General features: G+C 48.6%; 1 protein-coding gene across 6 annotated transcripts in view; it reads left to right on the top strand.

Annotated features, from left to right (window-relative positions):
* TIAM1 (TIAM Rac1 associated GEF 1) overlaps positions 1-25,398 on the top strand; it is a 309,396-nt gene that overhangs the window by 124,578 nt on the left and 159,420 nt on the right. For 2 of the 6 annotated variants that reach the window (XM_066259552.1, XM_066259557.1), the window contains exon 1: positions 18,019-18,149. The exons of 1 other annotated variant lie outside the window; for it this stretch is intronic. The gene's annotated coding sequence lies outside the window, so the exon portion shown is untranslated. Of the gene's footprint in view, positions 1-17,921; positions 17,938-18,018; positions 18,150-18,705; positions 18,822-25,398 lie in introns of those variants that run through there. 3 more of the 6 variants (XM_066259556.1, XM_066259553.1, XM_066259554.1) reach the window with 3 other exon arrangements.

Raw genomic sequence — 25,398 nt, forward strand, 5'->3', positions numbered from 1 at the left:
GCACTTATTACAGAGCTTCAAGGATTATCAATCCATGACCAGTTGGTCTTCATCTAGAGTCTCTTTCTTTTTCTTCCCTCTCTCTCTCTCTCTCTCTCTCTCTCTCTCTCTCTCTCTCTCACACACACACACACACACACACATGATTATTCTGATATAAATCATAGACGTTATATCATCGCACTTGTTAACAGATCAGTATGTGTGACAGAGGGGTAAGAACATTAAAATGCATGTGGACTATGTAACTTTAACATTATCAAGTATCCCCAGTCAGTTTTCAAATTTACCCTCAAATCTCATAATTTCTTTTTAAAGTGAGTGAGAAGAGGGGAGATAATGAGATAGACTCTTACATGCACCCCTGCTGTGATCCACCCGGCAACCTCTGTCTGGGGTGGATGCTCAAATCAATCAAGCTGTTTTTAGTATCTGAGGCAGGCCTGACCTGTGGTGGCGCAGTGGATAAAGCGTCGACCTGGAAATGCTGAGGTCGCCAGTTCGAAACCCTGGGCTTGCCTGGTCAAGGCACATATGGGAGTTGATGCTTCTTGCTCTTCCCCCCCTTCTCTGTCTCTCTCTCCTCTCTCTCCCTCTCTGTCTCTCCTCTCTAAAAATGAATAAATAAAAAATAAATAAATAAAAAAGTATCTGAGGCTGATGTTTGAACCAGTTGAGCCACTGGCTGCGAGAGGAGAAGAGAGAGAGAGAAGGGGGAGAGAGAGGGGAAGAGAAGCAGACGATCGCTTCTCATGTGTGCCCTGACTGGATGTTCATACAATGAGCCAACGCTCTATCCATTGAGCCAACCAGTCAGGGCCTCATAACTTTTTTTTTTTTTTTTTTTTTAACAATTAAACTGTCTTAAGTCATGACCCAAGTAGCATTGTACATTACAACTGACGGATGTGGGTCTCAACTCTTTTATAATCGATAGGTTTCCTGCTACCTCCCGTTTTTCTTCTTTTATTCCTTTTATTTGTTTTTTTAAACAATTTTTTTTATTATTTATTCATTTTAGAGAGGGGGGAGAGAGAGCGAGAGAGAGGGAGGGGAGGAGCAGGAAGCATTAACTCCCATTTGTACCTTGACCAGGCAAGCCCAGATTTTCGAACCAGCAACCTCAGCGTTCCAGGTCGACGCTTTATCTACTGCGCCACCACAGGTCAGGCCTTACTTTACTTACTGAAGAGACATAACAAAGCCCATGGTCTGGATTTTGCCAATTGAATCCCTATTGCTTTGTACAACATTTACAGACTCAGTGTCTTTAGTGTTTTGATATGGAAGCATCTAGATCCGTGTGTTGTAGCAGCTTTACCTTCTTTTCCTCTTGCTCCCACATAGTTGATGAATCCCTGATTTATGAGGCTCCTGGTCCTATGACACTATATTAAACGTGGGCCCCAATCCTGAGTAGGGCGACCAGGTCTGAGGTCCTGTCAGCCTGGGGTTGGCATTGGGACCTATGCACAGATCCATCTGAAGCCCGTGTGCTTTCCTGAGCACCGGTGCTGCCTTTGCGGCGTGAAAACTTGGTTGCTCTTTTTACCTTTTCAAACTCCTGGCAGCAAACAGGAAGCTACAGCGTCCTGTCGGATTGGAGTATTTTGGATTTGAAATCAAGGCGCACTCTCATTAAGAAGGGCATGTGTGTGGCTGAGCTCAATGAACGATTTGTCGAGCTGCAGACAGTTAACAGATTCCAGAAATGGTTCGCTTGGATTTTTAAGGAAGGTTATTTGGAAAGCTTGAATTCGATTATTTTGAAATGTTAAAGGTATTTTAAGGATTAAGAAGCCTAAGATTTTTGAGAAGCCTAAGAAATAAAGAGTTATTTACACCAGTCTTGCATGCTTTCCTTTAAAATATTTCATGATTTTATTTATTCATTTTAAAGAGGGGAGAGAAAGAGAGAGAGAGAGAGAGAGAGAGAGAGAGAGAGAGAAAGAGAGAAAGAGAAGGAGAAGGAGGAGGGAGGAGCAGGAAGCATCAACTCCCATATGTGCCTTGACCAGACAAGCCCAGGGTTTCGAACTGGTGACCTCAGCGTTCCAGGTTGATGCTTTACCCACTGCGCCACCACAGGCCAGGCAAAATCTTTCATGAAGATAAAGTAATTGATGGATTTATTTTGTTAATTTGACATCCAGTTGGTTCAAGCCCTCTGACTTAATGTAAAAACAAAGTTTGAATTTGGAGAGAGCATTTCAGAATGAATGCTCTGAATATGAATCTCTGAGTGGTCTCCTGTGCCAGTTTCTGGGCGGTGTTTGGGTCTCAGCACAGTGACTCATGGGAACTGAATTAGCATCCATATTCTTCTTTAGGACTTCCTCCATGGCCCTTGAAGCAGTGAGAGAAAGACAGTGACAGGGAGGAGTGATGTTTGCGCTCAGCTCTGCGTGGGCACTGTGTGCAGGACATAGAACCCCGAGACTGTCCAGTCTCTTTACGGGGGCCATTTGTGGGGGGAGGCTCAGTGCAGGACCAGCCTGAGGTGTGCAGCAGGCATCCTCTCTCCCTCCCCCCTTTCTCACTTACCTGCCTGCCGACCTTCCTGGAGTGGAGTGCAGTTAGGTCTCTGGGGCCGGATGTCAGGGTCTGTCTACATACAGCTCAAGAGTCATGAGTCATTTCCATGCAGATTTGCACGCAGATTTGATTTCTGGCTCACTTCTATTCGAGACTTTCAATCACATAAAACTTTAAAAAGGTCTCTTAGCACCATGTCTGTGCTAGCCTCAGTCTCCTGGGCAACACACAGATATTGTGGAGGGAGGCTGTGGATGGGTCTAGCTGCACTGCTCACCACGAAGGTGACGATGAGCTTCTCCTGACAGGTGGCCTGTGTCGGTGGTGGCCTGGGTCAGTGGATATGATAGGAGGGGAAGGCACTGCTCCCTTTGTACTCCCTGCACATTGATCCCTAACCGCAGGGGTCAAGGGTGACATGTTTCTCATCTTCTGCTAGCAGAGGGCGTGTTTCTTGTCAGTCCAGACAGGCCGTGGCAGGAACGAGGTGACTGGCATTCTGCCTTACTGTTACAGACTAAGAGCTGCTTTTGACAAAGGGCAGCTTCCAGCTTCAGGCTGATGTATGCAGCTGACTTCCTGTGACCTTTGTCAGGCATTCCAGGAGACTAGTAGTCATGGCTGTGGTGTCAGACAGTTGGGGGAGGTAGCTGGATGGCTATTCCTGGATTGCCCCTCTTGTCACTCCTGGACAGGGGATCGATCCTGTGGTATTTGGCAATCTGATTTGATTCAGGGACTGGGTATCAGGTGCCTGCTATGTTAAGGTACTGTGACAAGTGTTGGTGATGAAGGAACAGGTAAGAGATACTGCCTAGAATCTAGGCCCTAGATCAGGCATCCCCAAACTACAGCCCGCGGGCCGCATGTGGCCCCCTGAGGCTATTTATCCGGCCCCCCGCCGCACTTCTGGAAGGGGCACCTCTTTCATTGGTGGTCAGTGAGAGGAGCACTGTATGTGGCGGCCCTCCAACCGTCTGAGGGATAGTGAACTGGCCCCTTGTGTAAAAAGTTTGGGGACCCCTGCCCTAGATGGTGCTTGTAGCCCAGGGAGCAGGACAGACTCGTGCTCACAGGTGGAGAACGGTGTTAAAGGTGGAAGGAGACGTGTATGCAGAGCACAGAGCAGAGAACTGCCCACGCGCAGGATCTGCTGGAGAGATGTTTCTCTTCGGGTCACGGTCCTGAGTGTGGTGACTGGATCTGGGACCCTCAGATGATTGTGTGAGGGTCAAATTCTGCTTGCTCTCTACTTTTCACTTTTTAATGGTTAGAAAATAATCAAAAGAAGAATAATAAGTCTTAACATAAAAAAAGTTATGTATCATTTATATTTTATGTCTGAGAAAAAAGCTTTATTGGCACAAAGCCACATTGTTTACATATTGTGTTCTTATTCTTTTGACATTATAACAAGTAAGCTGAGTGGTCACAACAGAGACTGTTGCCTGCTGTTGTTCTGTTTGGCATGTTGTGGCTTTAAGCCCACGTGGTGGCTTAAGCAATATACATTTATTTTCTTAAAATTCTGAAGGGTGGAATCCTGAGACCAAGGTGTCAGCAGGGTTCATTCCTTCTGAAGCCTCTCTCCTTGGCTTGTAGGTGACCGTCTTCTCCTTGTCCTCATGTTGTCTTCCCTCCGTAATTGTCTGTGTCCTAATCTCTTCTTCTAAGGACATGTCTTATTGGATTAGGGTTCATGCATAGGAGTTCATTTTTATTTATTTCTTTAAAGACCCTTCAAATAGAGTCACATTCTGAGGTGCTAGTGCTTAGTACTCCAACATATGAATTTTGGGGAACACAGTACAGCCATGATGCCCACAAAGCCTGAAATAGTTCCTGTCTGACCTTTCGTAGAAAATATTCAACCACTCTGAACTGTGCCATTACTCAACAATCTAGTGTGGTCTGCCCATCCTCCATTCGTTCCCTTCATCAACACACCCTCTTGTTCTTACTGCTATTGTTCTCTTCTCATTCTATCTGTCCATCCACACATCCAGGCCATTCACTCATCTATGCATCCATTTAAACATCTATTCATCCATATGTCTGTCCATCCATCCATTCATCCATCCACCCACCCACCCATTCATTTATCCATTTAAACATCCATCCACCCGTCCGTCCATCTGTTTATCCATCCAAATATCCATCCAAGTATCCATCTAAACATCCATTTATCTGCCTATCCACCTATCCACTCATCTATCCATTCTTTAAAAATATTTTTTTTCTGAGAGATGGGGGAGGGAAGGGAAGATGGAAAGGTAGAGCGAGAGGGTGAGAAGCATCAACTTGTAGTTGCTTTCACTTTAATTGTATGTTGATTGCTTCTCCTACATGCCTTGGCCTGGGCAAGCCAGTGTACCCTTGCTCAAACCAGTGACCTAGGGCTTTTCATGCCAATGATCTTTGGGCTCAAGCTGGTAAGCTCTGGGATCATGTGGATGATTCTTCTGCTCAAGCCAGTGATCTTGGAGCTTCAAACTGGCAACCTCAGCATTTTGGGTTGATGCTTTATCCATTGTGCAACCACCAGTCAGTCCTATCCATTCATTTAAAGATCCATCTGTCCATCTGCTTGTCCATCCATTTATCCATCCATCCATCCATCCATCCATCCATCCATCCATCCATCCATCCATGGTTTTTGGCTATGATGGCATCAGCTGCTCTAGGGTTTGTTTATAGAGAAAACAGGATGCTCACTCACCAAGAATTCTAATGGGTTGAGTTGCTTTAACTCCCCATCCATTGATGATGGTCCAGTGTTTGCTCAGTTCCATCTCCTCCCCAACACTCCAGTCTCAAGGCCTACAGGAGGTCATTTACTGGCTCCCCTGCAGAAGTGTGAGTGCTGAGTTGGTATTCAGCACAGGCTTTTGAAGGGTTTTCTATTTGATCACAATTTTAGATTGGAGAAATCAAGCCCCATTCTGAAAGCCGCAAGAGAGCTCTGTACACGCAGTTTTATTTTTCAACTGACCCTTCGCTTAGCACATTTACTCCACCTGGGGGATATTCTTAAGTGTTTGTGGCCCATAGACATGTACAGTGAGGCAGCACTGGGTCCTCTCATGGTCTCTAAGGACTGGGGACCCGGCAACTCTGGTCATCGTGGAGTTAAAGAGAGCTGTTGGCTGGTGCGGCTGCCAGGGCACCTTACCTTCCCGAGACATGATGGTGTGATGTGCTTCAATATTCAGGATGGTGGAGGGATGTCTGTAGTCAGCACAAAGGGCCCCTGCCGCCCTGGACCTTTGCTGTGTTGTCATGGAGCTGTTTTTCTAGACATGTTTCCTCATGGTGCTTCTTTCTTGAAATCAAGCCGCCCCCCCCCCCCCCCCCCCCCCCCCCCCCCGGTCTCTTTTTAAGCCTAACGCTCCAGGAAGCACACAGGAAAGAGGCTCTCCCCTGTGGTTCTCTTGCATGCTGTGCTGCTCAGAGGCACTTCCTTCGGCTGTCCCCACGGGGAGCTTCCTCAGAACCAGAGCGCGTTCTCCTGGAAGAGCTCGGAGATCCTAATCTCCACGCTGCAGAAGCACCCTTGTCCCCCGCACATCTCGGTTCTTCCTTTCAGTTCTTGGTTTGGTTCTCCATTCTCACAGGAAAGAGGAAAAATCTAAAGCGCTCACCATGGTGCTGCTGATATTTTGAAGAAGGAAAAGAGGATTAAAGAAAGAAATGAGGAATGAGTCCAGGAGATGGTTACAGAGGTCACATGTTAGAGGAAATGTAAAGAGGAAGCCGAGGGACTCACAGGTGTGTTCGCACAGACAGGCGCAGTGGAGGGGGGCCGTGGACCCCAGGGTGGCTCTGCTGCTCACCCCAGCAGGACAGCAACCTCAGCCATCAAACTGGGAAGAAAAGACCACAGGGGAAAAAATCCTGGCCCTCCTCATTAGAACTGTGGGCTGCAGGAGTCAGAAACCCAAGGTGACCTAAGACCAAAGTGGACATGTTTTAGACCCTGAGAGGACCACGGTAAAGCTGGGCTTGGGGACAGCTAGACCCAGGGAGTTGGTTGGCATGGTGGGGCCTTTCTTTCTCTGACCTCCCTGGTTTTTCCTGTGTTGTTTTTCTTGGTCTAGCTCAAATCTAGCAGAGATGTGGTTGCTGGCAGCTCCAGGCTGGGACAGCCTCAGTTTGGAAACATAGATTCCTGTAGGCTAATATAGACTGGTCACTGTGTCCAGGGGCGTGAGGTTCAGTGATTATCCCGGCCTGGATATGTGCCCGTCTTGATGACTGTGACAGAGGAGAAAGAAGTGGGGAGTTGTACTGTGCAGAGCAAATGAATGACTGACAGAGAAGGAGAGGAATGGTCCCACCACTGATATTGGGCAGAAAAGACATCAGAGAACTTGATGTCCCCATTCCATTGGCTGGAAACTACTGAGAAAATAAAACAAGCCCCTCACAGTGCAGGTAAGAAAGGCAGACTCATTACTCCGAGTGGTGATGACTGGGCCTTTCCGTAAAAATAAAAAGGTAGCGTATTTGTCAGTAATGGGTCCATGTGGGGTCAAGGCAGACACTGTGGGTGGCTGGAGTCTCTGGGCTCAGTGTGGGGCTGACCAACCTATCCTTCCTGCTTCCTTTGTGGGTATATACATAATAAATACTCCATCCATCCATCCATCCATCCATCCATCCATCCATCTCTTCACCCAATCAGTCATCTTCCTGACAATATCCCTTAGAGAAGTGTCACCTGACTCTGTAACCACATGACCAGCTCTTAGTTTTGTGGTCAGTGAACCAAGTATGTCATCTTAGGTCATCAGCTGTCTTACCCATTGAACTTCTCAGAGGTTTTTTTTGAAGCAGTGCTTTTTATACAGGTTTTTAATAGCTAGAGCCAAAATTAAGACACCTTCTATTTGGGGAGGGTTGGGGTTAATAGTTGGTGGGAAGTATTTTCTCCCCAAATAGTTTTCATGTGGATTTTTATTAACTTGTCTTAAATTGTGTAGTGGGTCTGACCAGGCGGCAGTGGATAGAGCGTCGGACTGGGATGTGGAGGACCCAGGTTCGAGACCCCGAGGTCGCCAGCTTGAGCGCTGGCTCATCTGGTTTGAGCAAAAACTCACCAGCTTGGACCCAAGGTCACTGGCTTGAGCAAGGGGTTACTCGGTCTGCTGAAGGCCCGTGGTCAAGGCACATACGAGAAAGCAATCAGTGAACAACTAAGGTGTCGCAATGTGCAACGAAAAACTAATGATTGATGCTTCTCATCTCTCCGTCCCTGTCTATCCCTCTCTCTGTCTCTGTAAAAACAAAAAAAAGTAGTGGGCCTCATATCCAGAATATATAGGGAACTTGGACATTAGGTACTGAATGTTAGTGGGAGGTTTGGGGGATGGCAGGACTTTTTGCGTTCTCTCTCAGATAGGTGGCGTGGTCATATTCAGCTCAGGAAATGTGAGACCTGGGGTTTATTAATCTAATTTTGCCTTGCCACAGCTATCCTTCTGGGTGCAGGTGCAGATTAGTCAGCTGGTTGGATTTAACCAGGTTGGTATCTTTGCCAAACAGATGGGACCAAGTACTAGAAAGGCCAGGGAGTTAAGGAAGGGAATTTCATGACCAGCTGAGGAGGACGCAGCAGCCGTGAAGCTGTGAGGACCAGTGAAAGGTGGTGGGCTTGCTGGGTTGGGATCTGAAAGGGAGTAGTATCTGGGAGGTGGGAGGCAGGGAGTGCTATTTGTATGGAGAGCATTGCTGCCATCTCTCTCTCTCGGGTGACAGCTCTGATATTTTCAGTTTAGCATTCGGTGTCTTAAAGACTTAGTGAGTGTCGTGGGGTAAGTTGATAAGTCCAAGTATTTGTGTGTTATCGGAATAAATGTATGTGATTTGTTCCCTGTTTCTCTTACTCGGGGATCTGCAGTTGAAGGAGGGCTCTTGGGCTGGGTGGTCTCGATCATGCTCTGGCCTTGGTCACCAGCATGCGGGTGTATTCCACTCAACAAATACTTGCTGAGGGTCTCCACGTGCTGGGCACTCTTCTGGGCACTCCAAGTACACGGGTGAAAGAAAGGTCCTGCGCGTGGGGGTGTACAGTTCAGTGGGGGAGAAACAAACAGGACAAATGCTAAAATAAGGAAACAGTGAGTGTGTAAAGGAGACAAGAAAGAAGCAGGGAGGTGAGAAGGAAGTGCGCCAGGGGGAGTGGTGGTGTGGGGGGGCGTGGCTACGAGGCCCTCACTAGGAAGGTGACCTTGAACAAAGAGCTCCGACTCAAGGTCACATGTATGCACAGAACAAAGCCCAGTGCCCACAGGAGCAAACAGAGTGAGTTGGCACTGTGTCCTCAGGAGAACAAAAGCCCACTCTTAGTGGCACAAGCCAAGAATATTGTTTTTGGTTACTGAAACTGCATGAGTCAGGAGGATCTATGTGCCAATGTGTATCTGGGAGACTGTGGAAATGGGCAGCTTGTTATCAGCTGTGTTGACTTTTGGGGGCTCCCCCCCACCCTGGTTGGTGTTCCTTTGGGAGGCTGCTGACCTCAGACACGCCAACCTGACTGAATTCTGCCAATGGAAAGTTCTATGCATGAGGGATTAATGGGCTGTTCTCTAATGGGCTGAGTTCATGTGTGTCCAGAAAAAAGAACAGAGGCTTTCAGGGTACAGGGCTTTGGGAGGAGGAAGATGTTGGATTCCTTAGCTGGAGCTGAAACAAGGTGTGTGAATTTGTTGCATGTGTGAAGCTGAGAAAATTAGAGATGGCTTATCTTGGTCCTGGCTGGCCCCCAGAGAGGGTTGTGAGCTTCATGGTGGCGTCATTGTCTCCCATTCTGGGAAGTTTTCTCAGAGGCCTGTCACCTGGGAGTGGAAAGCCTTGGCGTTTCAGGTGATCTGGTGAAGTGTTTGTCAGCCTGCTTGCTTGGGCCTACCGCACTCACCACCACTGGTGGGCATGTGTAACTCTTGGTCCCCGTGCCAGGAGCTGTGTGTCATCGGTGAGTCATTTGCTGTGTCTTGCTGGGAAGTCTGGTTGAGCTTGAACAAGATCCTGTTCATTATGCATTTCTTTTGATTGTGAACCAACATTGTAAATAGGTTAGGATAAAATTTCTATCCAACGGTTAATTATCTCAGTCCAGAATTTGAACTTGCTTCTTGCAGGAGACTTTGGTTCTGCGCTAGGGCAGGGCGAATACACTTGCGAATTTCCTGCACATGCATCATGCATGTCCTTTGCCTGTTGCCCAGTTGAATTTGCTCATCTTAGATTCCTCGTTCAGTCATGTTTCTGAGATGGAGAGGTGCTCCTCAGCAGCTAAGGACAACCCCTAAAATATGCTGCTGCCTGCTTGCTATGTTGCCTGGAGATGGGGATGAGGTACCCCGTGAGTGAGCGCAGGCTTTGGGAGCCGGACTCAGCCCTCTGACTTTGTGAGCCCAGAGCCGGTGAATTCGGAAAGTGATAATAGTAATGAAAACAGACGCAGTGAGTTTGCGGGTTCCCAGGGCGACGATGACGACAAGACTCTAGGCCAGATGTGGCAATGAGAGAAGGAGGGCTGGATCCCAGCCTCATGGGGACCAGGTTAGGATATCAGACGGGACTCCTTCCTGTGTGCTAGCCAGTTGTGGGCAGTTCACGTAACCTTTCCGTGCCTCAGTTTCTCTTCATCTGTAAAATGGTTCTGGAAGTAGTATTCGGCTTATCCTGAGGACCAGGTACAAAAGCATCCCAGCCCCCCTGGTTTTCACAGAGTGAATATTCGGGCAGTGCCATGACTCATCCTCACAGAATTTCACAGCAAGTTACTATTGCAGCCCATTGTGCAGGCGAGGGGCCGAGGCTCCCCAAAGATTAGGGGATATGTTGTTAGGCCAGCCCAGCTCAGTTACACGGGTGCCATTTCGTGCCCTCAACTGGCAAGGCGAGTTTGATATTTTCCCCTCCCACTCACGTGGTTCTGGACTCGGAGCCAGCCCTTTCTGGTTTCTTTGTCTGTGCTGAGATGAGGGACGGGGACCGGGACAGGTCGAGTGGGGCAGACCCACAGTGAGAGGTGTTCTGGTCAGGTGCAAACCCGGTGTGCTGTGGGAGCGCTTCATTGGAAAGGGGTGCCTCATTCTTCTTCATAATTACAAAAGGTTTAATTTGGTAGGTTGGATGGTGCCATTGTAGCCCTCACAGACAGAAAGCCACTTTTCCAGGGGTGTGATTGAGATCACGGTGATGTGACAGGGAGAAAAGATACCTTTTAAAGCTTGGCTACTGTGCGCTTAGAGTTAAGTTTTGATTACTTCTGTTCTTAGCAGCTGTATTTTCAAAAGCTACAGGCACCTGAACCAATAGGTTGAAAGTGATGTGTGTTTTTTTAATGTTCCCAAAAAATTGTAGCGAAATATTTCGGTAACATGCAGTTTGCTATTGTAACCACTTTTTAGTTTGCAGTTCAGTGGAATTAATTACATTTGCAACATTTTACAATGATCACCACTGGCCACATCCCAAACTTTTTCATCACCTCAAACAGAAACACTCTAACTGTTAAGCAGTAACTCCCTATTCTCTTCCTGACCCACCCCACCCCACCCCTTAGTATAACCTCTAATCTACTTTTTGACTATGCATTTGCTTAGTCTAGATATTGCGTGTAACTGAAATCATGTCATCGCTGTCCTTTTGTGTCTGGCTTCATCACTTGATATATTATCCTCAAGGTTCATTTGTGTTATAGGATGTGTCCGAATTTCATCTATTTTAATGGCTGAGTAATACTCCATGGCACGGCTGTGCCACACTCTTATCCATTCGCCTGTTCATAGACATCTGGGTTGTTTGCCCCTTTCGCCTATTGTGAATAACGTTGCAATGAACGTTTGTGTACAGGTGAAATTGAGGGTATTTACTTTGATTTTTTAGGACTCTCGGAGTAGGACTTTTGTAATGGGGGGAGACCCTGTCTTTGTGCAGGGCACTCACGTGGCCCCTTGGGCAGGTGTCAGTTTGTCCTGCATCTCTCCACCAGGCTTCTCCGGCAGGCTTGCCATGCCCATCACTGTGACTTGGCGGCTGGTGAGTCCAGTTGCCCTCGGCCATCCCACTGTCCCAGCTTGACCGTGTCCTTCCACCCTGGTCTTTGAGTCTCTCTTGTTTGCTGTCTGGGGCTGAGCCAGGAAATCTTATTCACCCAGTTGTTGTGGTTGGCTTACTAGTTTGAGATGGGTACAATTTATATCAGTTTAAATTTATATGGGCCTTTCATCCCGTGTTGGGGGCCTACATGATATCTGCACATGTTGCATTTACTGTTCATTTTAAGGCATTATTTCAGGAGGTGGTTGTTGAGTTAGAACACAGCAGATTTGTTTCAGTAGATCCAGGCTCCTAGCTCTACCGGCTATTGTTAGGTAAGTCTGAGCAAGTTACCCAGCCCTGCCGGCCTCCTGTGATGCGCAGTTAGTAAGACCTTCTTTACATGTATACATGCTGGTCTTTGACATTCTTGTGCCTGCTGTCTTACCTTAGGCCATTTAATAGTTTGAGGTGGATGCTTATTGTATTTCCTGATTGCATGTAGTAGGTAGGGTTTTGTTTAGATCAGTGGAAAAGGCCCCGGTGCTCCTTAGAGACCAGAAATCTAATGTCTGTGTCCTTTCAGGGACGGCAAGGCTGGTGGATTCTTGTCTGCATGCTCCTCCTGACACTGCAGGTCGCCGCACTCCATGGATGCTGTGCCTGGCACTGTCCCGGACTGTGTGAGGCACCGCAGGTGTGGAGCTGCCTGCTTCCCGCCGTGCCCACGCGTCAGGCGTGTCCACCCATCCACCCTCAGCTCATCCCTGCCTCCCCTCCCTCCAGTGCGTTTTGGTCCAGAAAATAGGAAATGACAATTACCAGTGTATTTTAGTATAAAATAAAAACGGAAATTATTCTCCTCCATGAATAACATAACCAAATACTGCTGTTCCGCTTAGCCTTGGCTCACGCCCAGGACCTGTGTGCCTATGAGGTCCACCCTTATGAGAGGACATGCTGCTGCCCCACAATAGGGACTTACTGGGGACAGATTAAGGCTCAAGAGGTCTCTCTGTGGCCCAAGGTCTTGGAAGGACCCTCACTGTCCCGTCCGGCACACAACTAGTACCCATTACCAAAATAGCAAGGTCAACTTGAAAACATTCTAAACACGAATATAGTTTGAGATACAGTTTTGGCTTCTTTCCTGATGGAACATTGCATGTTTACTGCCCTTTACCATTTAGGGGAGATGCTAGGCACCTGCCCCCCACAAAGCCTGGGAAACCCTGTGTAGACTTCAGCTTCTACTTTTTTGCAGGGAAGTCTGCCTGGCTGGTTCTACGGTATTCATCCGCTGTCAGCATCTGAACTTTAACAAGGTCTCATGTATGTCCTTTCCCCTCCCGTGACCAACTGGCCTTTCCTTTTCAGCAGCCAGACTGAGGACTGGTGGATGCGCCCATCCTGGCAGCACAGGCTGTGGGGAGGAGGCAGGACTGGAATCGGAACTTGACTTTGCATCCTACATGAGGGATTCAGCATGGCCTTCCTCTCCGTGCCAGTCATAATTGTTATTGTGTACTGCTGCCAAACAGAGAGGTGCCTGAAAAGCTCCTACACTGGCAAAAACCCAGGTGCTGTCACCCCCACGAGCCACCTGGGCCTCTTGTGCAAGCACACAGGGCCCTTGCCACCAACAGCTTCCCTGGGAGCGTGGGCGGGACAGCATCTGGCCCCACGGGCTGCTGTCTTTGGGGCTGGGTTTGTGGACTCGTCCTCCACCGTCTTAATTATCTTTGTCCTTGCTTGGGCATCTCCCTCCTCCTGTACCTTTCAGTGACAAGTACATGGGCCACCAGAAACGCTGGCCTTTACGTGCTAGATAGAAGTCACTCTGTCAGACGTGAGTTGAGGCAGGGAAAGTATATGCAAATGGAACAGAGAGCCAGGAAGCAGGAAATGATGAACTTGAGCATCGTTTACTGGTTGGGGAGGCTGAGGCCCCTTGGTTTGATGGACCACTACATGCTCAGGCACTGGCGTGTTCTGCAGGTGTCACTCAAAGGCTATCGGAGTCCTTCCTAGCCTCTTTTCCGCAGACTGTGTAGGTTTCAGGAACATTTCTGCTTATTTTTTTAGGCATTCAGTTTTCAGAGAGAAAGCTGTGCTAAGTGTTTCTAGGTTTGGTTGGCGCAAGTTTCAATATTAAGTGGGCAAACCTTCTCCTCTCAAATCAGATTTAACAAGGGCCTGAAACTGGAGGTATCGCGGGAGAGGAGGAACTTCACTTTCCTCTTGGAGGGAAGGAAGGCCTCGTTCAGGGCTGGATCGAGTTTTCAAACATGTCAGTGTTCCTGCGTGGATCCTCGTGCCACCCGGATGGGGTGGGTGGATCCGCATTTAGACTTTCAATCAGTCCCAAAATATGAAAAACTGATTTTGGCAATCAGTCAGTAGTCAACCGCGAAATGTATTCATGGGGAGGCTCTTGCATTTCCATAGCAACACGCAGGATGGACAGGGCCTGTGTTCAGAACCGCATCTATACTGAGGAGTCAGCTTTTTATTTGGGCTCTGGTAATTTGTGTTAGTGAGCACCCACATTGGGCTTTTCACCTAATTCTACGAGGAGCACCCCCACCCCCTCCAGCATTGCCGTTGACCCAGGGTTGCTGGCATCATGGCCAGTGGGTGACTGGTGGGGCCACTTCTTACCCATTTCCGAGGACCTTCGTTTCCGTGGGTGGGAATGCTTTTTGCGAAAGCTGCCTCCGTTTCTTATCAGGTTGGTTTTGAAGATGCCTGAGCACATGCCCAGAAGACCCTTGCTGCAGGAAGGCCTTTGTGCCACTGAGAACATGATATGAAAGGCATGTTGGGAGCCTGCTGTTGTGGTTCCACCACATAAAACAGCAAGATGAAGCCCCACTTGGTCTGTGGGGAAAATAAACTGTCTGTAGTGTTTTTGTTTCCGACTGTCTGTTCAACTGCGATGAAGGGTGAGGGAGCAGCTGAGCCCACTGTGACTTTTCCCCACCATGTACAGTGCCGTTCCCAGCCAGCGCCTTCTCAGGTCAGGTTTGCCAGCCTGTGCAGAAATGCTCCTCAGCCGTGTGAGCCCCTTCTAGAAGCTTTCCGTGGCTTATGCTTTCCCATTTATTTTCTTAATGTAAATCTTTTCATTTGTGGTGACGTGTGATGCTTTCTGTAACATGTGCGGTCTCACTTTGTCCCCACATCTGTCCTGATCTTTGGAAATCATGCAAAGCAAAAAGTCACCGGTGCCCCCTCTGCTGGTCACATTTCTTGGGAACTGAAATCTCGCATTTTGGGCATGAGGTCATTGCTTTCTGCCCGACCCGTAGCTGTGCACACATTTTTGTGTCAGAAAACTTTATATAACTTTTGAAAAGCCAAATGATTGGCATTCAGAACCACAAGTTAAGGAGCTGGTGACCTAGTGAGTGATAAGGGGTCTTCCTTCCCTCCTACTGCCTGGTGGTCTGTGGCGTCCTCCCTGTGCTGCAGGAGTACATGCTTTGGCTCCTCTCTGCAGCCACTGCTGGGATGCTGGTTCCAGTGTTGCTGAGCTTGTACCTGTTGTATCTTTTGGAATCTGTGATGCTGAATGAAATCAACAGGTTTTGATATGTGGTCACAGATGTTCAGACTTGTAACTTAGTGGGCCCTGCAGGTCCCTCCGGAAGCCCCTGTAGGACCTTTTATTTTCAGGCCTGAGAGGTGGACAGTGAGGTGGGGTCATTTAGTTCATCCCAGCATGGATTCGGCAGGAACTGACCCCCTGGGAGGCTTCAAGGGATCCAGATGGCACTCATCCCCACCCCTGGCAGAAATGGAATACTATCAGAAAGAAGGACAAACCTGTGTGACATCTGGCTAGAAGAAAGGCTTCTTAGGCAATGATGGAATCAGAACACCTGGTGAGCAGGTATCTTCACTGGGTGAGCCCTTCGCCCCAACAGGCTGGCTCTGTGGAGCGTGCATTCTTTTTCCTGTAAGTGGTTTGTAACTTTTCGATAAAGAGATTAAACGTCTTTCCTGTTCTCTCTGGAGAGCCTCCAGCTAACGATTGGCAGCAGATAGGTGACTGATGTGGCTGCGATAAGCCTGCCCTTGTGAGTCTCTCTCTGATGCTGAAGCTGATACTCTCATTTGACACCATCTTCTTCTGGACCCTGCCGGTTTGTTCTCATTCAAGTTCAGCACCAGCCCTTAGCTTAGTGAGTAGTTGTGTGGAACTGAGGGGTTGTGCTCCCTTGAATGCTTCAGGGCTTCTGACCCCAGTGCTCCCACGCCTCTGAGACTAGCACCCCTCCATGCTGCCCAGTGGGAAAAGGGGGCAGCTGTGCTGTTCTCTAAGTTCCTGGACAGCCTCTTCCTAATGCTCAGGAGCACATACAGAGTAAGCCAATCAAGTGACAGCTGATGGTGACACCTCCACCTCAGGGTGTCTCGCTAGCGGCACTGCTAGACTTTTGGGTTAGGTAGTCCTTTGTTGAGGGGGGGCTGTTTCCTGAAAATTTGGGATGTTTTGTGGCATCCTTGATTTCTGCCTAGTAGATGCCAGTAGCCACCCTCACTGTGACATGTAAAAATGTCTCCATATGTTGCAAAGCACTCCCAAGGCCAAAGTCACCCCCTGGGAAGGAACATTGCTCTGTCTAAATGCTCCCCGTGAGTCTCCATGGGTACTCTGGGGTTCATTCGTTTACCAGAGTTATTTCTACTTACTCCAACCTCTGTGCAAGGGGCCAGACCAGAAAAATGGCCTGGGCATTTACTCTTTATGTTCACATGTTTATACATGAATGTGTCTGTTTGAATCAGTTTATAATATAGCATGAGTTCCACCATTTACTTTTTCATCATTGTCTTGAAAGATCTCTTTTCTTTCTCCCTTTCCTTTCTTTTCCTTTTATTCCTTTTTCTTTCCTTTCCTTTCCTTTCTTTTCTTTTCCTTTCCTTTCCTTTCCTTTCCTTTCCTTTCCTTTCCTTTCCTTTCCTTTCCTTTCCTTTCCTTTCCTTTCCTTTCCTTCCTATCTTTTCCTTTCCTTTCCCTTTCTCCCTCCCTCCCTTCCTTCCTTCTTCTTTCCTCCCTCCCTCCCTCCCTTCTTTCTACTTTTTTTTTTTAACTGAGAGGAGGGGAGATAGAGATAGAGATACAGACTCCTGCATGCACCTGGACTGGGATCCACCCGCCAAACCCCATCTAGGGCCGATGCTTGAATCAACCAAGCAATGCTGGAACCAATCAAGCCACTGGCTGTGGGAGGAGAAGAAGGAGAGGAGGGGTAGGGGGAGAGAAGCATATGGTCACTTCTCCTATGTGCCCTGACCAGGGATTGAACCCAGGGCATCTGTCCTCTGGGCCGACGCTCTGTCCACTAAACCAACCAGCCTGGGCCAAAAGCTCCCTTTCTGAGTATTGTTTCCGGCCTGTAATCCTGACAGGCATAGTGAATGATTGGGACTTCTTTAATGAATGTTGTGTTGCTAATTCTGGAGCCTGTGTCTCTGAGGAAAGCCCCTCACAGTGTGGGCCGTGCCCTTAGCTTTTGAAGCAGCTGTTGACTGTGGAACGTGATAATGCCATAGTAATCTATCAGTCTCACCCATGAATGCTTCAGTTACTTCAGATACTGCTTCTGCCTGTCATCCCAGAGCCAGATTTTCTTACATTGTGATTTCTTTCATTTTCTTTAGCCCCCTGAGGGTTCATTTAAGGCGTGGTCACTTCAAGTTTCATTTCATGCAACTCCTGTCAGGGATCCAAGGTCCAGCCCAGCGGGAGGATGCTTGCAGCAGGCTGCTTTTGGGTGGACTCTAAGTTAGCGGTTTTAGAAACCGGTAGAAAAGTTGCTTGTCAGAAATCAAATGTACAGCATTTACTTTTTTAGAAGGAGGGAAACTTCACGGAGGAGTTTGCAGATGGCTTCCACTGTGCTGGTGATTTTCATTTTTTATGTTTCTTGGTGGGTACTTGGAGGGGATTTATACGAGTGTTTCATTGTACATCTGAAATACTTGACAAGTTTTAAAGGAAAGACAGCCAGTTGAAAGTTTGTTTTTTTTCCTTCTGACCTCCACTCTTTTAATATAGCTGTTTCCAAATTAGGTGCCCCCTTGCTAAAGGACCCATTTCCTGCCCACGAAGAGAGGGTGCGTGCAATTATTTAGGACTTCTAGGCTCTCAGTCATGTATGTGGCACCGCCTTCCTGGCCTTCCTGCTTATGCCGAGGAGCAGAGCTCCACAGGACGTTGTGCAGGGCGACCAGCCTCCCCCGTGAAATGGTTGAGACCTATTACGACCCGGTTTTCCTCAAGAACACCCGGAGTGTAGCTTGGGGACTCCAAGACCGCCAGTGCCCTAGGGGAGCATTAACGTGAGGAGGGAGGCGGGGAGGAGGCTGCGGAGGTGGGTGGGGAGGAGCGACACTCCCTCCCAGCTCTCCCGGGCAGCCCGAGCTGTCTCCACACTCGCTGCTTCCCGGAGAGGAGCTGGAGCCGGGAGACTGCTGCCTGCTCCTGTGTCCCTGGGACTTCGGGATGTGAGACGGGACAAACGGACCAGCACACACCCCTGCCCCTGAGCAGGGTGAGCTTTCTTTTCAACCATTGGTTCCACTGCGAGTTTCTCTGTATTGGGCAGTGGCTCTGGCTGGGGTGGTGGGTAGGCGGGGGTGGGGGTGAGGGGTAGGGGGGGGACTGCAGCTTGTGCGTGGGGACTTGTGTGCCTGGGCTGCCCTGAGACCAGGGGACAGGCTCTGATGGTGCTGGTGCATCACTTCCCTTGCTTTCTGTGACCAGGACTTAGGGATGCACAGGTAGGGAGGGGGACTGTGGGAACGTGTTACTCAGCAGGTTGCCTTCTGTCCTTCTGTCCCTGGCTGTCCTGCTGAGCCTTTAGTACCTACTGGTCGATGTTGTAGAAAGAACCCCCATGGAAGGCTTGGGATTCAGAGGGGGGAAAACTTCCCAGGAATGTTCCAAAGCCTGGGAGGCAGACTCCTGGAAGGGACCTGTACTGAGGCTTTTCAGTGGTTCTGCATCTGATGGGGTTAGGTCTGGCAAGGTGTCCTGGCTGTTGAGGTGTTTATCTGGGGTGTTCTTGAAAAGTATTTTTTCTATTGCAGTTAGTTGATCTTCAGACGGATTGCCCAAGTCCATGTAGGGAGTTTGGAAAGGAAGTTTTTTTGGGGGGCACTGGCGTTGGGATCATTGTAGGGGACACCTGGTATGTCTCAGCCCACCAGAAACTTGGCCAAAGGTAAGGTCTCTGGCAAACATTCTTCAGGTTCTATTTTGAGCCCCTCAAGGAGTTTTCACTTGGCAGGTGTGATATTTGATCCCTGTGGCACAGATGGAGGCTTTTGGGTCAACTCTCACCTATTTCATATCTGATCACCAGGTTGGCACAGAGATGTGTGTGTGTGTGTGTGTGTGTGTTATAAGCTAACCCTTCATAAGAATTTTTAGAGAGTTGTCTTACTTTTAGAGCAGGACACGAGGGTCAAGAAATGTATGGTTGTCATGTGCTCAGAAAACTGAATTTCATTTCACGCATGTCTCTCTAAGTGTTGGGTGTGTGGCAGGACAAGACCAGGAGGCTGAAGTAGAATACAGAGGTAGAACAAAATGAATTTAGATCAAACCAGACACGTCCCTGGGCAGTGCAGGATGGGTGGCTCAGACTGTGACAACTGCTAGAGCTGGTTCTAGAAAGAACAGAGCAGGAGATGGTGGTGCCCCCACCCCACCTGCCCCCACCCCACCTGCCCCCACCCCACCCCACCCCACCCTACCTCGAGAAGCCTTCTGCAACTCACTCAGCAGGAAAGACCAGCACCGAAATGGCTGGTGCTGGTGAGTCTGACGGGCAGGTCCTTGTTCCTGGTGTTTTATGGAGCAATAACCCTCAGTGAGAGAAAGGGGGACACGTTATTCCTAAAGGTTTATAGACGTTGTCACATGAGACTGTTAGAGGACACTGGCGTGCCGACATTTGAAACTGGGTGAATTTTACTATGGGACCTTGCAGGTGTTACAATTTCTGTTTCATGATTATTTTTTTATGATCTTCTTACCTTTACTCTAGATAACCTGCTCTGGGTGTTTTTTTTTGTTTGTTTGTTTTTTAAGTGCTGGCAGATTCAATTGGTTATCCAGCCATTTACCTGATCTTCTAGTAACTAAAACAAGGAGTTTCCCATGTCATGTAAATTTAAAAATTTATTGATATAAAGTTGCACATAGTATCCTTTCACAATGTTTTCTTTTTTCAATAACTTTTTTTCTTTTTTTTTTTTTTTTTTTGTATTTTTCTGAAGTTGGAAACGGGGAGGCAGTCAGACAGACTCCCGCATGCGCCTGACCGGGATCCACCTGGCATGCCCACCAGGGGGCGATGCTCTGCCCATCAGGGTGTAGCTCTGTTGCAACCAGAGCCATTCTAGTGCCTGAGGCAGAGGCCACAGAGCCATCCTCAGCACCCAGGCCAACTTTGTTCCAATGGAGCCCCGGCTGCAGGAGGGGAAGAGAGAGACAGAGAGGAAGGAGAGGGGGAGGGGTGGAGAAGCAGATGGGCGCTTATCCTGTGTGCCCTGGCTGGGAATCGAACCTGGGACTCCTGCACGCCAGGCTGACGCTCTACCACTGAGCCAACCGGCAGGGCCTATCACATTGTTTTTAAAGACTACTGCATATGTGGAAATGTTTCCTTTTTTTCCTTTCCAGCATCGCTGACTCCTGCCTTTTCTTCCCTATGGGCCTTGCTATATTATAATAATATAATATTATCGGTCTTACTGGTCTTTTGAAAGAACCAGCTTTGGTTTTTGTTTGTATTTTAAATGAAGCACGAACAAACTTAACCTCCCTTCTTTAAGTTAACATGCATTAAAAAAAAAAGTACTGCCCTGTGGAACTCCGTCAAAAAATATTTTAAAGGCCTTTAAAACTAAGTACCCGAGTCTCTTAGCTGTAAGGAGCGAGACATTATGTATTTATCTTTATGTGTCTTTGACACAGTGCTTTTCAGTTGTATTAAAACATACCTTGTGTTCTCGAGTACCATACATATTGCATGAAATTGTTTTAAGGGAGGTTTTGTGTATTCACTGGGGCGCCCTTGTGAAATTGTTTTAGGAGCAGCTAACTGGAATGTACATAAGACTTGCTGGTGATTTAATGTGAATTGTAGATGCTTTTAACCTGCTTGACCATACTGGTTTACTTTATGCTGGGGGGTGGAGCGAATTTGCTGTAAAGATCTAGGAAGCATGTTTTATTTTAGTGCATATTTAATGCATGAGTCTTGGCATTTTAAAAAGGTATCTCAGATCTTTGAGTGTGTGGCTTATAGGAACAAGAACTTGGGAGTCCGAAAGCACTGTGTTTGAATTCCTGCTCTGTCACTTTGAGCTATGTGGCCTGAGGAAAATTGCCTAACCTCTCTGAGCTTTCATTTCCTCTTCTGTGACACGGAAATCACGAAAACTGCTTAGGGGTGGGGGTGGGGGTGGTTGCTGTGAGATTTCTATGAATATTCAGGTACCTGTTTCATGGTTCGGCACAAAGGCACTTAATAAATTCTAGTACATTGAATGTTTATCCCCTGGTCCTTTCTTGTCCTATTTCCAACCTCACAACTTCCCTCAGTCCTTCCTTCCAGAAATGTGAAAGGTTATGCAATGGAATTAAACACACACACACTCATGCTCACTTCTCCCATTTGGTCTTTGTTATGGGCAGCTGTGGTTACCCAGGGTCACTTCCCCTATTTTCAACTTATCCTAGTTGGTTGTACATAAACTGGCCAATTCTTTTCCTTCCAATTTTGTATATATATATTTTTTACAGAGACAGAGAGAGTCAGAGAGAAGGATAGACAGGGACAGACAGACAGGAACGGAGAGAGATGAGAAGCATCAATCATTAGTTTTTCGTTGTGCCTTGCGACACCTTAGTTCATTGATTGCTTTCTCATACGTGCTTTGACCGCGGGCCTTCAGCAGACCGAGTAACCCCTTGCTCGAGCCAGCGACCTTGGGTCCAAGCTGGTGAGCTTTTGCTCAAACCGGATGAGCCCGCACTCAAGCTGGCAACCTCGGGGTCTCGAACCTGGGTACTCTTGCATCCCAGTCCGATGCTTTATCTACTGCGCCACCATCGGGTCAGACCCTTCCAATTTTTATCTTACTTTCTTCACGATAGTTTTCTTCTTCACTTCATCTCACTCCCTTGAGGGTCTCACAGCTCTGTTCTCCCTCCCTCCCTCTTTCCCTCCCTCCTTCCTTCCCTTTCCTCCTTCCTTCTCTTCCCTTCTTCCTTTCTTATTCCCTTCTTTCTCCCTCCCTCCTTCCCTCCCTCCCCTCCTTCCCTCTCTCCCTTCTTTTTCCCTCTCTCCTTTCTCCCTCCCTCCTTCCCTGTCTGTGAGGTAGAAAGGAAATGTGTGCAGAGCTCACAGCTTGGCAGAGGCCAACATGTGAGTTGTGGAGCTGCTTTGCGGGTCATTTGTAGCCTTGGTGACTTCAGAACGAAACAGGTGGTGGGCCGCTTGGACGCTGGCCATGTTGATTCTGTATTGCCGTGGCATTTTCTGAGAACATCTTTCTAGAGCCTGCAGTTCCTTAGATCTTTTGGGGAAGTGTGGTTGATTATGCTGTGGCTGGCCTCACCCCCAAGAAAGGGAAGGGACGCATGGGGGGGGGAAGATGGCGGCTGGCTACTGATGTCCCTTTCCAGAGGAAGACAGTCCTCATGTTGTGGGTAGGTTCTGTGACTTCAAGCAAAATGTTGTTTAGTGACACCGGTTTTACCAGAGGCTAGTTGATAGAAGTGAGGGTTGAGTTCCCACATGTTATCAAGGACCTCCTGTGTTACCATATTGAAGCCACCCAGCCTTGAGCGATTGGTTCTCCTGGGCTCTGTCAGTTGCAAGGTCCTGGGGAATATATGACAGCTGTGCTTTTCCAGATATCTAGTGTTGCAAGGAGCTGACCTGGGATGGGAAGGCACTGTGAGGTTGGCAAAGGCTGTGCCCACTTGTCACTGCTGTGCCTGAGGATCAAGTGTGGGTCCCCATTTGGTGTAGTGAATTCTTCTCAGTTATGGAGTTCTTTTTGACGATGACAGATTGACTAGCTGCCCTTGATCTGGCGTTTCCGCAGTTCCTGGTGTCCTGAATCATAGCCCAGTGGCCCGAGTCACAGCCTGATGCCGCTGTCTGTTCTAGTTCATATTCTATGTGAGTGGAGAACATGGAGGCGTGCAGTGTGTGTGTGTTTTGCAACATTGCTCTCCACTTTTTATCTTAATTCTGTTGCTTGAAAACAGCTCTCAGCATGGTATTTCATGAGTAAAAGGTTTGGGGGAGAGAGTGTCCCTTTGGGAAAGCTGTATCTGCTTAGTGTTAGGGGTGGGTTTGTGAGACCTTGGTTGTAGGTGCCAGTGTTGAGAATTCTGGCTCCATCAGCTCTGAGATTTTGGTAGGGAGAAGAAGCATGACATGTACTTTCTACAAAGTCACAGAGCCTACTGATAAATGCTTCTTCAATGATGCAAATGCTAAACACCAATCAGTGAGTGTCTGCAACATCGGTTACTAGTAGTTCTGGGGATGGTCTTGGAACCTCGAGAGGCGTGCAGGCTGTGAGCACAGACCTGCTGTGTCCCTGTGTCTGCTCCTGTCGGTAGAGTGCTGGTGACTGAGGCCAGGAGGAGGAGGAGGCGGAGGAGGAGAACGCTTAGTGGCATGGGGTGTGGCCCTCTGAGTCTTCGGAGTTGAGCAGCCCCAGCAGACATGGCGTTTGGAGATCTTGAGAGGCCTCATCTGTTTGGGATGGGGTTAGGGGGTCTTTGCAGAAGGCTGGGATGTGAGGATTCAAGTTTTCAAAGTCTTTCTTGTCTCAGGGTCCTGCCCAGATTCTCCTGTTTTGTGATGACAGGAAGGCCATTATTTCTGACTGCTGTTCCGATGGGAACTGGGGTTGCTGATTCTTCCCCCTGACTACTGCAGACTTTGTCATGGAGTTCTGGGAACCTTCTGATGGTGAGGGCCCCATTCCTGTTTGGTTGTTCCCACGGAGGAGCGCTCTGCAAACTTGATGAAGTGGGTGTGCGGCGCGCCCACGTCAGAGACACTGCGAGCGTCGTCAGGATCCTCATCGGCAGTGTTTTCATGTGATGCCCTGAGTCTTCCCAGCTTTTCTTCGCCGGTGCTCAGGACACCAAGGAAAGGAAGGAATGGGTGATCTGCCACAGGGGACTTGGCGTCAGGATGGGCTTTGTCTGCGGCTGTTGGACAGGAAGAGGGTTTGGATAAAGGAGGACTGTTTGGGGCAGGGGTCCCTGCTGTACTCACATGGAGTGTCTCCACTGCATGATGCTGGGAGCGTCTCGGTGAGAGGACAGGTGTAAACGGGGAGCATTCCCAGGTGAGGGGCAATGAAGCTGAGACACCTCTCACTCCTGTGGCTCCAGGCTCTCCCAGAGAAGTCCAATTCCCAGCTGCCTGGTAGGGACATCCCTGTTTACTTCATAGGGGGAAGCTGGTTTAGTCCAAAAGGCTATGAGAAAGGTGCTGTTGTTCTTTTCAAGTTAGCCTTGTGAATGAACGCACCCAAGCCTTGTTAGTGGGCCACATCATGCTGCCTTTTCTGGTATTGATCACTTAGGTCCTGAGCACAGTCTGTGACTGCTGACTTGATGGGCGGGCACAGTCATGGATGCCCTTTGAGGCATGGTCTTGCCCTGTGGGTTGTTTCATTTATCTGTGGTAAGATTGCTTCACAGAAGATCTCCAGTGTATGGACAGTGTGCTTGAATGTGGGCACTGTAGTTGAACGCTGGTCTCTGGAACTTGCCTCTCCGGGCTCACTGCAGTTTTATGCTCCATACATCCCCTCGTCTAGCCTGGCGGCCACCATTCAGTTCTGCACTTTTCACGAGGTCATCTGTTTTAGGTCCCTTTTGTAAGTGGAGTCCTGCCACCTTGATCTTTCCGTGACTGCCTTGTTTCCTATAGCAAAATGTCATTGGGGTTCACCTTTCTTGGTGAGGCTGAGCAATGTTCCATTATATATTTCTGTAACCATGTGGTATTTTTTCCATCTCTTTGTCATTGGACATTTAGGTGCTTTCCACATCTTGGCTGTTGTGTGCAGTGCTGCAGGGAGTGTGGGGAGCTAGCACCTCTGACACGGGCCTGCATTTCTTTTGGATGAAAGATACTCAGAGTGGGATTGCTGGGTTGTGTGGAGGCCCCGTTTTTGCCTCTATGAGGACCCCCAGACCCTTCCCCATCCTCTGTCCCCCTCCCCATACTGTGTTTGGGATCCCTGTTGGCTCCAGTTTCTTCTCACCCAGAGTCCAACCTGCCCTGCTCTGCAGACCTTGCCTGGGACCTGTTCCTCCAGTCTTTCCTGCTGTGCCCGTGTCCTGACACCAGACAGGAGCCTTAGCGCCCCCTTTCCAGGTGGTGCGCTCACAGCCTGCAGACCGCTCTTCAGCACTGACACCATTGAGTTATTTACCTTTTTAAGGGTGAAAATAATGTAAGTGATAATCGTGCAGGAACTGTAGCAGAGCTGTCTGCTCTCCCTCCCCAGCCCTTTGGCCACCCCATAGGGGGCCCCATCTGCTGTCACTCCTGTAGCCAGCAACCCCCTTTTTGCTGTAAGCTGCCCTCAGGGGCTGGTCCCCATCTTTGCCCAGGGGGTTGCTGTTCCCCCAGGGCAGTCTTCAGCCGGGGCTACCATCCGCTGGGCTCCTGTGTTTGGAACAACACCGAGATTTGTGTAGCCTGTCTTCAGAAAGCCCCTTCCCCAGCGAGATTTCTCTAGAAA

The sequence above is a fragment of the Saccopteryx bilineata genome, chromosome 2 (genome assembly GCF_036850765.1).
Source record: "Saccopteryx bilineata isolate mSacBil1 chromosome 2, mSacBil1_pri_phased_curated, whole genome shotgun sequence".
In the NCBI taxonomy this organism is placed as follows: Eukaryota; Metazoa; Chordata; class Mammalia; order Chiroptera; family Emballonuridae; genus Saccopteryx; species Saccopteryx bilineata.